The 16,159-nt window shown below is 43.1% G+C and overlaps 1 long non-coding RNA gene across 2 annotated transcripts in view; it reads left to right on the top strand.

The window, feature by feature from the left end:
* Window positions 1–16,159, top strand: part of LOC309344447 — a 23,645-nt gene extending 7,486 nt beyond the window's left edge. The window contains exons 3-4 of one of the 2 annotated variants that reach the window (XR_014157740.1): window positions 5,934–5,977; window positions 15,995–16,159. This is a non-coding gene — a long non-coding RNA (uncharacterized lncRNA). The remainder of the gene's footprint in view (window positions 1–5,933; window positions 5,978–15,994) is intronic. The other variant, XR_014157741.1, reaches the window with a different exon arrangement.

The following is a 16,159-nucleotide window of genomic DNA, read 5'->3' as shown; positions in this document are numbered from 1 at the left end:
CTCCAGAGGCTCAGTATCAGCCACATGGAGCCATGGCACTCTCCAAGCCATGCCATGTGCTAGTGCCAGGCCTGAGTTGAAATGAAGATGTGATTTGTAAGGTAAATCAGAGTTCCATTAAAAATGGAGATTGCATTAATTTCATATAATGGGACAATTGTCATTCCTGTGGAGAAAGTTCTGGGGGGATCTGAATTACCCCATTACACTTTTGTTCAAATTACTCATTCAAGTTCAAGATTATATATATATATATATATATATATATATATATATGGGAATGGATGTAAATTAAGCAGAAGCATTTTTAAAAAATAATAAAAAAGCAGCCAAACTACAGAAAAGAATTGAAATATTGAGGCACAGTCAACAATGACACAAACCATGTTTTAAACAAAGGAAGATGCTTAAAGGCTATCACTCACAAATCATTATCGGGGAGGAATGGAGAATCATTGCCTACAATGAAAAAAAATGTGAAAAACAGAAAAACAAATGCAAGATACTCAAAGCGATAATCTAGTGATGCATTGTATTAAGGACATTATTTGACTTGAAAATCAACTACATACACATTATCCAAATGAATTAATTGCCTTAACTCATCTGGGGAGCATTTTTTAACATCTGAGCCTTTGTCAGAATTGCTGGTAAATAATGCCATAATAGCACACTTAACTAGATTTTGTGTGTTACTGCAAGCTTGCATGTCATTCCCATATAATTAGACTTAGAAAGTAGGAGAAAGAAATAATAATCAAAAAATTATCCATAATAACAGGAAACAAACTCTGTGTGAGTTCCCAGTTGCTCTCATTCTCCTATAATTGGTATTGATGGAGGTGGGTAACTGCTTCAAGGCTCGCAAAAAAAAATAATACTTACATGGTAGCCAGTACAAATCTGAATAATTTCCTCAATATTTCCCATCTGTTTTCTCTCAAAGGAATTTAAGCAAAAGATGTGGCTGGCTTTTCCACATAATCTGGCCAGATATAAAGTATGCCATAACTTAATTTCTAAAAACTGAAATTAAATGCTGGTTTCTGTGCAGACCCAAAGGTTTTGCAATCTAAATGAGACAAGCCAAGCAAGGATGGGATGGAGATAGAAGTAGTACTTAGGGACTGGCTGGTGAATAGGGATCCAGAATGATGTAGTGGTTAGAGTGTTGGACCAGGACTTGGAAGAACAGGGTTCAAATCCCTGCTCAGCCATGAAACTCAATGGGGGACCTTGGGCCAGTCACAGTCTCTTAGCTTAGCCTATCTCAGAGTTGTTGTGAGACTACAATGGGAGGAGCAGCTCCGACTGCTCGTTTGCTTGCTTCCCTCATCACCACCACCACCCCAGTGAAAAAGAAAAGTTTTAGACAGTGCCAGCATAGCAGGGATGCAATTTCCCTTTGTTTGCTAAGTGCCAAATGAAACAACGGATGAGGCAAGAGGGATGGAAGAGATGAGAGGCAGCCAGGAAACTGAGGTTTTGTCGGCAGAGCAAAATGATGTTCTGTATTAAGGAAGTCTCAGAGGTCACTAAGGTCTGAGAAGTGCAATTGAAAATTCTACACAAGTTGTATATCAACCCAGGCCCAAGGAAGACATTTGTCCAAAAGATGAGACCTCTGAGTGCTAAGCCAATAGTTGAAAAAGGCAACTTGGGTACTTTGGTGATGGTGAACCCATCAGCTGATTAATTTCTTTGGGGTTGTGTTCTCATCTTTATGGTCAGATTGCCTCAAACCATTGTTCCTTTCGGCCCTGTGCAGCTTCCAGTAGAGGCCCCTCTAATTTATCTTCTGTTTTCGGAAACATTTATTTCTAGCTGGTATGTTTATTTTTATTGACTGGATCAACGGCAATGCTGCCCGCCTTTGCTTTCACATCCTTTTCACATCCTCTACTTCTGAGATGGTTGGCAATCTTCTCTTCCCCCTCCCTAAATATCTCTTGAAGCTTTGAACTAAAATGAAGCACTGGATTGTATAGAGCAGCCATGCTAAAAAGGCCATTTTTGAGCATATTGGTTGTTAAAACAAAGACAACCTCTTTGTCTCAGTTTGGTGGGATTTCATTGAATACATTAAAATTTACATTTCTCTCTTCCACAAGTCTCAGGAAATTTGGGATAAGGAGCATTTAACTGATTTGGGAGGGGAGAATACTTGATGTAATATAGAGCCTTTTATTCTTAGTATTCATTGTTTCAGTGTACCACACCTAGCATTCTCTCATTTCTTATGAAGGTACTCTCCATTTACCTGTCTGTATCTTATTGCAAATATCTGGATAAGTAGCTTTATCATTTATCCTTGTGAATGCAGCATCCGATGCCAGCCTTGGGTTGTGTTGGATTCTTTTGTAAGTGTTTCCTTCGTGAAGTTTTGTTTTGTTATTGGGGCTATATGGATAAAATTCAATAAAAAATACTTTCTCCCCCCAAATTGTAAAGAGTGGGATTCTGGTTTTTTGTTTCTTTTGTTTTTGTAAAGTGCATTATAGTTTATTGTTGCTGTTGTAAAAGATGTTAGATATTGCAATGGATTATGCTATTATGCTATTTTTTATCATACTTTGAGTAGTGTTCCTTTCCCTTTCACGCTATTATATGATTGGTGAAGACCTTTGGCTAACCGGGTAAGCTTTGTGAATTGTGATCAATCTTATCCAGTTGTTTTGTGGTGCAGAATGAAAAGGAAGCTCTAATATGGATGCCTGGATGTTGCCCTTCTTGGCTTAATATTACCAATGGGGTGGGGTGGCAGACAGTACATAGAACAACCCTTAAGAAACAGGATAAGCCTCTTAGCATTGATTGAAAGCCTTGTGATTAGGCATAAAAGCAGCCTCTGCAATCTCCTAGAGATGAATTTGAAGAGATTATTATGAAATAATGAGAAGGAAGATGGGAACTCAGGTGCCCTTTTGTACTGTGTGGAAGCTGCTTATTCATTAGCTAGTCCCATGTAGTTGGGGGAACATTAAATGACCCAGTGACGTGGTGTGAGCAAATTGTGTTTGTTTTCCAACAGAATCCACCCCATGTTATGAAGCTGGTTTGTTTAAATGTTCTTTTGGAGCTTTTTAATTGATACTCCACTCACATATGGTTGGAAGGATCTTCAAAGAACACCTTGGGTCCAGAGCTGAATCCAGATGTCTTATGTTGAAGTTCCAATACAAATTATATTCCCGTCTAGAGATGCACATGCATCTTTTGTTCAGCCCCCCAAAAGGGTTGAGATTTGTAAATGCCCCTATTCAAACCCTTGTGATGTCCCCAGTCTCCTTCACTCTAGTCCTCTAAGCACTTGCAGACCCTCCAAGTGTCCCTATTTAGAGAAGCCATCCCATTTCCTGATTTGATCCTGGAATGTCCCACTTTTCCTTAGGACATCCCTATTTTCATTGAATAAATGTTGAATGGTATAGAGTTATCTGAGCCACAAGCTGTCTGAAGGCAGTCCTGTATAGGGAAGGTTTTTTTTGGTGTGTTTTTTTTACTGTTTACTGTTTTATTATGTTTTTATATATGTTGGTAGCTGTCCAGAGTGGCTGGGGCAACCCAGTAAGATGTGTGGGCTATAGATAGTAACATTATTGTTATGGAATGGGATGTCCCTGTTTTCATCAGAGAAATGTGGGCCATCATTAATGCATCCTTTGGATTCAGCACCTGACTGAGGTTCCCTCACATAATCCTGTTAAAAGATACAGGATTATCTGGTATTCTTTGCACAATTCTACCATGATATTGTTAATGTATAAGGATTTGTGCATGCAGAGAAAAAAGGACAAGAAAGAGTTAAGTTAGGTGTGCTGGTTAATTTTGGGGGGTGTTTGTCCTGCACCTGCATATGAGAGTGAGTCAGCACAATCTAAAATATAAATATACTTGTGTTTGAAGCAAGTTTTCTCTTGGCTCGTGCCCTTGGCCAGAGCCTAGTCTGTGTTGGGACACTGCTGGTAAGACTGTTTATTACAACTGTATGTAACGCAGGTGGCGCTGTGGGTTAAACCACAGAGCCTAGGGCTTGCTGATTAGAAGGTCAGCGGTTCGAATCCCCATGACGGGGTGAACTCCCGTTGCTTGGTCCCTGCTCCTGCCAACCTAGCAGTTTGAAAGCATGTCAAAGTGCAAGTAGATCAATAGGTACCGCTCCGGCGGGAAGATAAACGGCATTTCCGTGTGCTGCTCTGGTTCGCCAGGAGTGGCTTAGTCATGCTGGCCACATGACCCAGAAGCTGTACACCGGCTCCCTCGGCCAATAAAGTGAGATGAGCGCCGCCACCCCAGAGTCGGCCATGACTGGCATGTTGAATGGGCACTCTGCACACACCCCAACAGATATTACTTACACACACACACACACTGCAGGACTAGGCCTGAGAAGTACCTTAGCGTGAGGCATACTCACTACTTGTGTATTTATACTCCTCAGAGTCCTCTTCAGTCAACAAAGCAAGAAGAGGTGCTGTTTCCATGTAGCAAGGCCAGTCATTCAGGCAGCAAATGCTGGAGCGTATAACCTCTCCCACCCCAGCCCACCCCATCTGACCCGCCATTTCTCCTGAGAACCTCTAACGACTGCTGCCGCCAGGTGTGGTGGATTATGTGATTCCATCACCGGCATTGAGTAGCCCTCCAGGAGAGCTATTCTAGGTGGTGATAGGTGACATCTGACTGGAAGGAGCATTTTTTGGGTAACATCCGTAGCCTGTTGTGACAATATTGCAAGCCACTTCATGGATAAAATTGTTCAGATTTGCACGGCGTTAGATGCCACTGGTAGGGATCAGTGTGGAGGAGGTGTTCAGAGCACTGTCTTTTCCTGTTGTCTTTGATGACTGTCAGTGGTTTTGGCCTGCTAATGTGGAAAAGCTGCTTGAAAGGTCAATCACTTATCCTCTTGACTCTTGCCCATTACGGCTCATAAGAGGATTGTCTGAGTGGCTCCAAAAAGTGGTGAATGCCTCATTGCAGGAGGAGGGGGTACCATCAACCCTTGTAAGAGATAAGGATGATGCACCCTTTCCTCAAGGGAACCTCCCTGGACCTGGATGGGTTTAATAACTATTGCCCAGTTGGTAATAGTGGAGGAACTCTAGAGGATAAGTTAACCTCTTCAGATCATATGGTTCTGCCAGCCAGGTCAGCTAGAACAGTGTTTCCCAACCTTGGGTCTCCAGCTGTTTTTGCACTACAACTCCCATCATCCCTAGCTAGCAAGACCAGTGGTCAGGAATGATGGGAACTGTAGTCCAAAAGCAGCTGGAGACCCAGGGTTGGGAAACACTGAGCTAGAATACATATTGGCCAAAGCAGTTTTCTGGAAGAATACCTTGTCTTTACTATAGAACTGGGAGCTTTGGAAGTGTACTGAAAAGATTTGCTATTGCGCGCTGCCAATCTGCCATGAACCTCTTGTCAGTGGCTTGTGTTTTAAAATGAAAATGTCATCTTGACAGATTAATTGAGCTGTATTCTCTATGTGTAAGGAAATTTAAGAAGAAAACAGTTACTCTTAGCCTTGAAAAGATCTTCCAATAGGTATTTCCCCTTGCATCTCAAATTCAAAAGGATTACATTTCTTTGTGCATGAAATGTAACGTTTTAATGTAGAGGAATGCTTCCAAGGCTGAGAGGAGTCATATCTAGGACTCTTTTGGAGAGAAAGGGACATGTATATTTGTCAGTTTTAGTAACAATACATAGAACTAGAGCTCACAAAATATCTCCCAACCAACACAAGACGAAAATATGAGATCTGGTGTAATTTAGTTTCAATTAGTGCACTGAAGCTTCTTCAAGAATGGATGATATATACTTTTGACGTTACTCTCAGACTATTAAGCACAGTACTGGGAAATTATTATGTAAATGAGAATTATCTTATTGGCTTTAGTGTCATTCTTTCTCCTTTTTCCTTCCAGGTAATTGGTGGGGTTGATGTGGGAACCAAACAAATGAAGGCAGGGTGAGTAATGTAATGTCGGTGGTATGCGCTTCCTTTAGACTGAGCTGGCTAAAATATTTGTGCATGTCACTTTAATTGAATCCCCTCTTAATTGGTTTAAATTGTATTCTGGGTGTTGTTCTATTTTTACTGCAGAGCCTCAAGCTCTGATAAAGCACGTGATTGCAAAATATATCATAAATGCATATTTAGAAAGTAGGTCTTGACCACACATATAGTCTTTTTCTCCTGAATTCTCTCTCACACACACACATGCATACGCATACACCGTCCCCTGATGCAAAATATATGAGACAAGCATTTCCTAGAATTGGAAATGGATAATGAACACAAGCCATCTTCAAAGCAGTACAATTAGGTTAAAGTAAGCACGTGAGAAGGGACGCGGGTGGCCCTGTGGGTTAAACCATAGAGCCTAGGACTTGCCGATCAGAAGGTCAGTGTTTCAAATCCCCGCAACGGGGTGAGCTCCCATTGCTCGGTCCCTGCTTCTGCCAACCTAGCAGTTCGAAAGCACGTGAAAGTGCAAGTAGATAAATAGGTACCGCTCCGGAGGGAAGGTAAACGGCGTTTCTGTGCACTGCTCTGGTTCTCCAGAAGCAGCCTAGTCATGCTGGCCACATGACCCGGAAGCTGTACGCCGGCTCCCTCGGCCAATAAAGCGAGATGAGCTCCACAACCCCAGAGTCAGTCACGACTGGACCTAATGGTCAGGGGTCCCTTTACCTTTAAGCATGTGAGAAAGGACAATGGGAATGAATGTGCCAGCTCTGTCCCACTCCATCACCATTCCAGACACCTTCAGACTTGTGAAAGATGACTGCTTATAGCAGAGAGCCTTTTGTATCTATGGTGGTTCCCTTGCATTTTTGAGTAGTTGTGGGCTGTAGCTCAGTGGCAGAGTAACTGCTTTGAAAGCAATGTGTACCAGGTTGAACCCTTGGCCTCTCCAGTAGGGATAGAAAGATCTGTCAATTTTGTTTCTCTCGGGTTCTAATTTTTCTAAGCTTTAATCTAGTTCGCTGCATTTCTACAGCAAATTTGCATTATAAAGAAATCCTAATGAAAATTCAGCAGCATTCTAGTGTGAATTTCTCCTAATAAAACAACAGATAGCAGAGAAGCATATTCAGGTGTTACACACTGTATCCTTAAATATTAATACAAAACAATGGTATAAATAGAAACAAGCACACTTGTGAGTCTAATAAGCAAGAAGGAATAATTCATAACCAGCTGGAGCAAGAAGTGTTTCCTAAACTGAAGGAAATGCTAAATGAAACAGTTATAGTTAAAAAGCCAAATATGTGTGTGGAACCAGCATGCACATGTGTTTTGATTAGCTCCCAAATGGGCACGTAACAATTTTTAAATGGCTTCTGTTTTGAAAAAGCTGTAGTGCAGGCAACTCCCCACTTACACAGAGGCTACTTTCTGAGAGCTCATGCGCAAATTACATAAAGTGGGGAGCACCCGCTAAACACCCTTTAAATACCCTCCCTGCCACTCTCTCTTCAATCCATCCCAAAAATACTGTATCCACAATAAGAACTGAAGCTCTGGGGCCAGCAGGGGGCTGGAGGATGCATGGGGAAATGGCTGCTGTGGTATCCCACATGTCAGCTGTTAGGTGGGGAGGCTGAGCGGCCTAAACAAAGCCCTGCTGTGCCTCCAGTCTCTTCAGGGCTTCCTCCACCCTCATTCACATGCTTTTGGAGTCCAGCGAAGGGTCTGATCACTCTCCAACTCTCTCCCAGGTTTGAACTGAATTGTTTAATTATTTCCTGGTGCTGTGCATATACACAGTTGCATGTGAGTAGAACACACATAAGTGTGTGGGGGGCACCTGGTTTTTTATAACACTTTTAATGGCTCCTATTTTTTTAAATATTGTATTTTTTTTAATGTATGCCTTGCCTTTATTCATAAAGGGAGGGCAACTCCTGGCTTTGGAGCGGTTTGGATAAGCTGCTCTCACTGTGTCCTGCCACCAGTGCCTGCCCCTGCCAGGGGTAGCTTGTGCCCATTGGGACTGGTTTAGCACTAGAGCTGAGACAATTTATTATTGGTTTTTTTATTTAAAAAAATAGGATGCTTTTCAAATTGAATGTTTGCCAAAGTGGTTTATAAGTTAGGTTGTGTCGATAACGGGAAGGCGTGTACATACGTAGTTAGTTCCTGGGTCAAGGAGAAGTATTTGAAAAGGAAAATTCCTTTAGAGGTGAGTGGGAGGAGAAAGGTATTATGGGCCAATGTGGAAGCCAAGGAGTATGCAGTTTGTGTTTGAGTTTACCTGAAGTGCTTGGAGGCTGTTTCTAAGAAAGGCAGCCCTGTTGGGCAGCTACACAAAAGGTTAGCATCACCAGAACCATTTGGGCAGACACTTCCCTGACAAAGCAAGGCTTTGTGTGGAATAAGCCACAGACAGCAAAATGGGTGTCTTAATTTTAACAACTCGTATGTAAAAAAAGGGAACAAATGGTGGTGGAAAGTGAATTTTCTTTCATCTCTATAAATGGTGTCACACACACACATAGACAGACACACACACACACACACACACACACACACAGGCCTGTTCTGAAAGTTACCTTCTTCAGAGTCCACCTGTTCCCTAGGACCTTCCATAATGGTGGTTTTAAAGAAAAAGAGGCTATTAGTATGGCCATGTGGCCTACTTTAGGAAGACAGTTCTCTATTTGAAGGACTATCCAGTTTCTAGATAAGGGAGAAAAGGAGACGCCGTGAAATTGTGCATCATCAAGAGTTAGCACTTGGACAACAGATTGGATGGTCATCTCCAAATACACCACTTTCAGGCAGTCTAAGTTTTCCAGTTCTCCTAATTCACTTGGTCCATTTGACACCCCTTATGTTTTCAAATTTCTTCCTGAATGTGATCCTGCCCTCTCTTCTTTCAAATCCTCCCTCCAAATCCACCACCTGTGAAGGTTTTAGCCTAATGGTTACTGCAAAATGAAACCTAGGTAATTCAGGTACCATATACTCCTGCCTTCCAAAGCTTGCAAGGAAGAGTACACTATAAGTTATTTACTCGGTTTCTAGAAATTGAAACTCCAAATCCTCTAATACTGAGAAATTCTCAGTTTTCCGAAGCCAAGTACTAAGTGCATTTGAAAAAGGCCTGCCAGTTCTAGAGATATCTCAAGTAATTATAAAATCATCAGAAGTGTAGAATAAAGTCTTATACGCTTAGGTGCTGCTGAGCGGAGCGATTCCAGGTCTCATTTAATATGCAACACCCTGCCTCCTCCGTCAAGCCCAATTTCAGGTGTAACAGGTCTATTTGCTCACTGTTCCAGAGCAAGCTGACTTCATACACTGGATACAGAAGGAATACTCTTTCCCCTTGAGCAGTTTTATGCACTTTGTGGCTATTTGAAAGGACTTAGCTATATGCTTGCTACATGTTATTTTGAAGCTTCTGGAAGATCAAGGATGTTATGTGAATCCAGAGAGAAAATTAGATTCTGAGTTCTAGGCATCTGCTTTGTACAATAATTCAGAGCAGCTTCGTGTGCTTTGCATTTTCTTAAAAAATAAACCATTAATGTCTCATTCTTTAAAGAAAAAAGAAAGAAAGAAAGAAAGAAAGAAAGAAAGAAAGAAAGAAAGAAAGAAAGAAAAGAAACCCACAGACTATTATGCAATTAAGTATTCATAAACATTATTGATTTCACTGGGACATAAGTGTGCATAATAGTGTTCTCAAGAGCAGCAAATGTCTTTGGCAGTCAACTTTCCAAAAGAATAAGAGGAAAGGGTGGGTTCATTATTTTACTCTTGATGATTGAGCCACCATGGGGCCCAAAAGGCAACAACAAAAGGGGAACCAGATCTTCAGTAGAGGCACTGCAGCTGTTCCTACCCGGAACAAATTGACAATGAAGAAGGACTGGATCCTCTCACTAAACTTCCCAAATCATGCCACCTTAATCTTTGGAAGCCCCCTGTGACTTTCTCTGCCTTCTGAAGTTAGGCAGGTGGTGACAAAAGAGAGGACCTTTTTGTGGTCCTGTCTGGATAGGACTTGGGTCCAGTATACCTGAAGGAGCATCTCCACCCCCATCGTTCTGCCCGGACACTGAGGTCCAGTGCCGAGGGCCTTCTGGCAGTTCCCTTGCTGCAAGAAGCCAAGTTACAGGGAACCAGGCAGAGGGCCTTCTCAGTAGTGGCACCTGCCCTGTGGAACACCCTCCCACCAGATGTCAAAGAGAAGAACAACTACCAGACTCTTAGAAGACATCTGAAGGCAGCCCTGTTTAAGGAAGCTTTTCATACCATTGTATTTTAATATTTTGTTGGAAGCCACCCAGAGTGGCTGGGGAAACCCAACCAGATGGGTGGGGTATAAATAATATATTATTATTATTATTATTATTATTATTATTATTATTATTATTATTATGTCAGAATATGACTTTCAGGGTCCCATTCAACAAAATGAGCAGAAGTGCCTCCAAATATAGCAGCCCTTCAAACCATAACAGAGGGTGCTAAAGCACACTGATCTTGAAGTGCAGCTGCTATGGCCAGGGCTGGTGCCATCCTCCAAACATACACTCAAGCCCAGCCCTGCTTGTGGTGGCCCCTATATGTTTCTCTGCTGCTGCTGCTGCTGCTGCTGCTGCTGCTGCTGCTGCTGCTGCTTTGGCTGTGGTGGCAATGCCACCACTTAACACCCTCTACCAGGCCCCCAAACATACTTTAGTGGTGGGCAAGGAGTTTTTTAATACAGTGGTACCTTGGGTTAAGTACTTAATTCATTCCGGAGGTCTGTTCTTAACCTGAAACTGTTCTTAACCTGAAGCACCACTTTAGCTAATGGGGTGTCCTGCTGCTGCCGCACCGTCGGAGCACGATTTCTGTTCTCATCCTGAAGCAAAGTTCTTAACCCGAGGTACTATTTCTGGGTTAGCGGAGTCTGTAACCTGAAGCGTATGTAACCCGAGGTACTACTGTATTTTGAATGAGAACTAAGCTCGGTTCCCATCTCTGGTGACACTTTCTGCAGCTGTGCTCTTCTTTCACACATGCAAGTCACCACTTCATGACTGACATGCATGAAATTATTAACTTGCTCTCATCTTTATTGAAGTGCTAACACTGAGAACTTCTTTTCCTCTCCATCTGAAACCGCAATAGCTAGTGATTGAGATAACAGACAACTGTTTTATTAATTTTCTCTCCAAGGCTTTATGAAGACTAGAAAAGTATGTATCATTCATATACACAGAGAGAGAGACACGCATACATGTGTGTGTGTGTGTGTGTGTGTGTGTGTGTGTGTGTGTGTGTTGAGCAAAGTAGAAAGTCCTGCAGGGTCATGGATAATTAGGGTTTTCATTATACTGGCAAGAAGCTGGCAATTTTTATATCTTACTCTTTTATGGTATAATATAAGCTAATATACTCTTAATAAAAGAGAGCTCAGAGGAAGGCCATGTCCTATCCATTTGAACTGCAAGTAATAATATTCATTTCCAATGCAGACAAAAATGAGGAGCCAAACAATTTATCTTTTCCTTCCTTTTCTTTCCCTCCTCCTCTCGACAGTGATTTGTTGAATCGCGAAGATGCCATTATTCTGCACATTGCTCTTTCTATTGTTGTTGCTGCTGCTTTTATTTTACACTTTATTATCATGGTGCTTTTTGGGGATGAAAATATTCCAACTTCAATAAATTACCTGAGGTGTTTCTTATTTTCTCACCGTTCCCTTGTAGATTGGCTACTTGCGTTTCTGCAAAAATTCAAAGCTCCGCCGCAATATGTCTTTCATTAGGAAGAGGTTGTGTGGGTGTCTGTTGTTCTAATAGTCGTACAACTTTGCCGCACCTCTGCGGCGGAGGACGTTGTGCATTTGGTGTGCTGGGGGCAGGGAGCCAGAAGACGTCGCTGTCAGTATCTCCAGGGGAGCCAGTCAGCAAATCTGGCAGGCTCTGGGGAGCAAGGGCTGCACCCAACTCCAGCAGCCCCCTTCTGCCCCACACTGCTGCAAAATGACCCACCCACATTCCCACAGTTAATAGCATTTTGCAGAGGACTGGTGCTGTTCACTGTTCCTCACGGCCAGAAAAGGAATTTAACCCACCATCAAATTGGCCTGGGTTTTCTTGCAGGGGGGGGGTTGCCATCCTCACATCAAGCTATTGCTTCCCAATCTGTCATTGTCAGGTGCTGTTGTGGTTGCTCGAGAGTAACCAGGCAGGACTCCGACCTGTCTTTTACAGGCTTTATTTTGGTGCAAACTATTTAGAGAGAAGAGCGTCCTAGGTTCATGTCTGGCTCAATCGCTAGCAGAATCCGGGAGTGGTCTGTTTTTGTACCTCCTCCAACATAAAAGTCTCATCACCCCCTGCCTTTTCCTCCCCTCCCTGCACCTCAAACTACTGCGCATGATGGGCGTTGGCAGGGACGTGCTTCCCTCCTCTCCGGCTTGCTCAGGCACGGTGTTAATGCTCTTTCTAACGTCCTCCGGTCCTTGCACCTCTTCTCCACTGGAGGTGGGGCTTTCCTCCTCGCTGGAAGAGGGACTGCTTCGCAAGATTTTCGGAGGCTCTCTGTAACACAACTGCTCCTCTATCTCTCGCCTCTGAGCCGGTGGCAGTTTCCTGACAGTCATGCTCTCAGTTGTCACAACGTGGAAGGGGAGGGCTTTGAGTAGAATCCATAGATTGTGATAATCTATGGGCTGATGTGGAAAACCTTGGCCCTAGATAAGGGGTGGAGGTGGGGAAGGCCAGATGGCATGCTCCCAAGTTGCTAAGTGCCCCACCAGTCCAGTTCAAACTGAGGTACAAATATGTCCTGCCACGCTGCAATGCCTACAGGCAGGCAGCAAAGAGCATCTAATCAGCAGACAGTCTAGTGGACAGAAGCTTGCTCTGGGTCACACCAAACCCCAGCATAATCAATAAAGTTGCTGCCATTTTTCACCCGCTTGCTGTGTATCTGAAGAAGTGTGCATGCACACAAAAGCTCATACCTAGAACTAACTTAGTTGGTCTTTAAGGTGCTACTGGAAGGAATTTCTTTATTTTGCTGTGTCTTGTTGTTCATGGCTCCCCTGTGCCTGGCATGGAAACCCCATTGTAGCACGCTGCCTCTGACCCCCTTGCTCACCAGGGCAAAAACTGAGAGGACAGCAGTTTTGGACATTTCTTCCCAAGCATGCTCACGAGCCCCATTTGACAACACAGGCTGGCGTGTGGGAAAGGGGAAACTGTTTTCCTTTGGCAGCTTGAGATCTTAATTGCCACACGCATGGTTAGAGGAAGTTACTTCCATTTACCTGGGAGGAAAGGGGAGGCAGGATTAGAAACTGCTTACTCATTAGAAAAAATGTCACCGTTCTAACCCCCTCCCCCACGGTTTTTCCGTCTAATGTTCTTCTGGTTGAGCAAGCAAGTTCGTAAAGTCAGTTTTAATTAAAGTGCGTAAATCTGGCTGCAGCTGTGCACCTAATGAGGGGGCTAAAGGGTCACTGACAAATGTTTGCATAAGCTCTCACCCTTCTTTCCCCGAGAAAGTGGTGCTCATCTCGAATCCTTCCCGCGGTTAATGGATGTTGCTCTTTTCAGCACCGAGCCGCATTTTGTTGTTGATTTGCTTGTTTGTATGAAAGCTCATTAAGAAACAAAAATTAAAGAATGGGCAGGGAGGGTTAGTCTCAATTTGCAATGAACACAAGCACTAAAACACCCCTTACAAGTGGTGCAGATGGAAAGTGTTAAGACTCAGCCACACTTGGCTTCCCCTTGCCCCATGCTTTCTAGGCACAGGTCATAGATTTCTAGAGTTAGAAGGGACCCATCTAGCCCAACCCTCTGCAATGCAGGAATATGCAGCTGTCCCTTATGGGGATCAAACTGACAACCTTGGCGTTATCAGCACCATGCTCTAACTCATGGGTAGGCAAACTGTTAAGTTGTGGGTGAACATATCAGACAACACAGCGATTCTTCAAACAGCTCTTGTTTATTCAGAGGCCAGAACAGAACTGAGCTGAAGGGTTCAGTCAGCCTGCTTATATAGAGCTCCAGTACACATAATTGTAACAACTTTCTAAAACTATCCAATCACTGAATGTCACTTTTGATCCCTTATTTGCATAACTATCTACAGTATCCCCCTGCTGGCCCAGGGTGAGAACTTCAGTACATAACACAAACTAAGGCCCGGGGCCGGATCTGGCCCAGTTGCCTTCGAAATCCAGCCTGCAGACAGTCTGGGAATCGCCGTGTTTTTATATGAGTAGAATGTGTGCTTTTGTTTAAAATGCATCTCTGGGTTATTTGTGGGGCATAGGAATTCATTAATCCCCCCAAAAAAAATATAGTCCAGCCCCCCCCCCAAGGTCTGAGGGACAGTGGACTGGCCCCCCGCTGAAAAAGTTTGCTGACCCCTGCTCTAACCTACTGAACTATCCAGGTCCTTTCTAAAGCTCCATGTCCAAACTCTTCCCCCCCCCAAACTGCTTTCCCCAGGAAAACCTTCTCTTTAATGCTGAATTGGAACTCAAGTCCCATCAATTCAAGTTTTCCATGGATCACCTTTTGCTCCAATTCAGTTGTAGAGGGTGGAGAAAGCGCCAGGGGGAAGAAAGTGCTTGAACACAGAGCCCTAAAGCACAGACCTGTGCCTAGAGACGTGGCACAAAAAGAAGTATGGCTCAGGCTTTGCTTTGCACACCACCTGTGAGTGCTTATATCACACCATCCTTCCTTAAACTTCACCATTTTGCTGTAGATCCACATATATTGCTCCCTCCAAACCAAAGGCTCGGCGAGTGCTATCCGGAAGGCCAGACCTATGCTATGCTTAACTGGCATGGCTTCCTTCAAGGAATCCTGAGACTCAAGGTTTGGTTAAAGGTACTAGTAATGTTCCAGAGAGTTCTAGTCCCCTCCTTTCGTAGAACTGTAAAGTGGGAAGGGACCCCAAGAGTCATCTAGCTTGACTCCCTGCAATGTTAGGGAAGTGAGAGAATCTCAGTTAAACCTGCTTGATTGACTGGGCGGATGGGAGTTGGAGTCCAAACCGATTAGCTGGAATCTACAAGGTTGGAGTGGGCTGCTGTAGTATGTATGGTCAATACATGATATGGATGCACAGATAGGGAGATTGTGGTATCTCTGGGTAATCCTCCATTACATAGGTGATTTATAGTTGGTCAGTTTCATGTAGATAACAGAAAAATCAGAATTTATGGAAAGATAGGCACCTATCAATTTGAACTGTTGCCTTTATAGATATTCATTGATAGGACCACCTTCCTCATACACTATCTGTGTTTATGTGCTTCTTTCCCTATCTCTATCTTTTTTGGGGAAAGGGAAGTAGAATGTGTGTGTATGGAGTTTCCCCAGTGCTTTCTCTAAGCTGCTACAGTGTATTCCAGTATTGTACTTTCTCTAAGATGCTACAGCATATTCCAGTATTGTACCCCAATGTAAAAGTTCAATAAACTTTTAATAATGACAAGAAGAAGATTTAGGATTGGTTGACAAGTGTGGAGTCCTGTTTGTTTGCAATACAGACACCTACGTACACCACTGGGTATAGATTTGTTGTGCAGACTTAGCAATAGCACCTGCAGTTGATTGAAAGTGTGTGCGTCTTCTGGGAGATCCCAGCCAACCACTGGGAAATGGGAATCAGTCCTAAATGATGGCTTTGTAAATCACCCCCTTATGCCATAAGGCAAGGTCATCTTCTTCTTCGCTGTGTCCCGTGACATTTTTCTGTTCCCTTTTTATTAGAAAAACCACTTCTGTTGGGCAATCATTTTTAGTCACTCCCTGGAGTGATTTTGCTGTTCAGGAAGTACAAATAACTGTAATGTGTACTTGAGTTGGGGGGGGGAAGAAAATTTCCCCTTTGAGTTTGTTTTATTTTTATTTTCGTGGCAGATTTGCTGCTGTGTAATGTTTGGGAATGAATTCCTTGGCTTTGACATTGTTTTCTTCATTGTTATTCTTTCTGTACCTATAGAGAAGAAAATAAAAAATTCATTAAAAAGGAAGGAAGGAGAAAGGATTGTGTGGTCATCGTGCCTCTGTTATGTGGCAGAAGAATATAGACAAAGGAAGGAGAGACTGAAGTCACAAATAGTTTTTGGCTTAAAAAAAACCACTTTTAGAAATGTTGTGTTTTGAT

Source organism: Podarcis erhardii, assembly GCF_964252035.2.
Source record: "Podarcis erhardii genome assembly, chromosome: 6".
Classification (NCBI taxonomy): domain Eukaryota; kingdom Metazoa; phylum Chordata; class Lepidosauria; order Squamata; family Lacertidae; genus Podarcis; species Podarcis erhardii.
The sequence above is the reverse complement of the archived record's forward strand: the minus strand, read 5'-3'. Positions and strand labels throughout refer to the sequence as shown.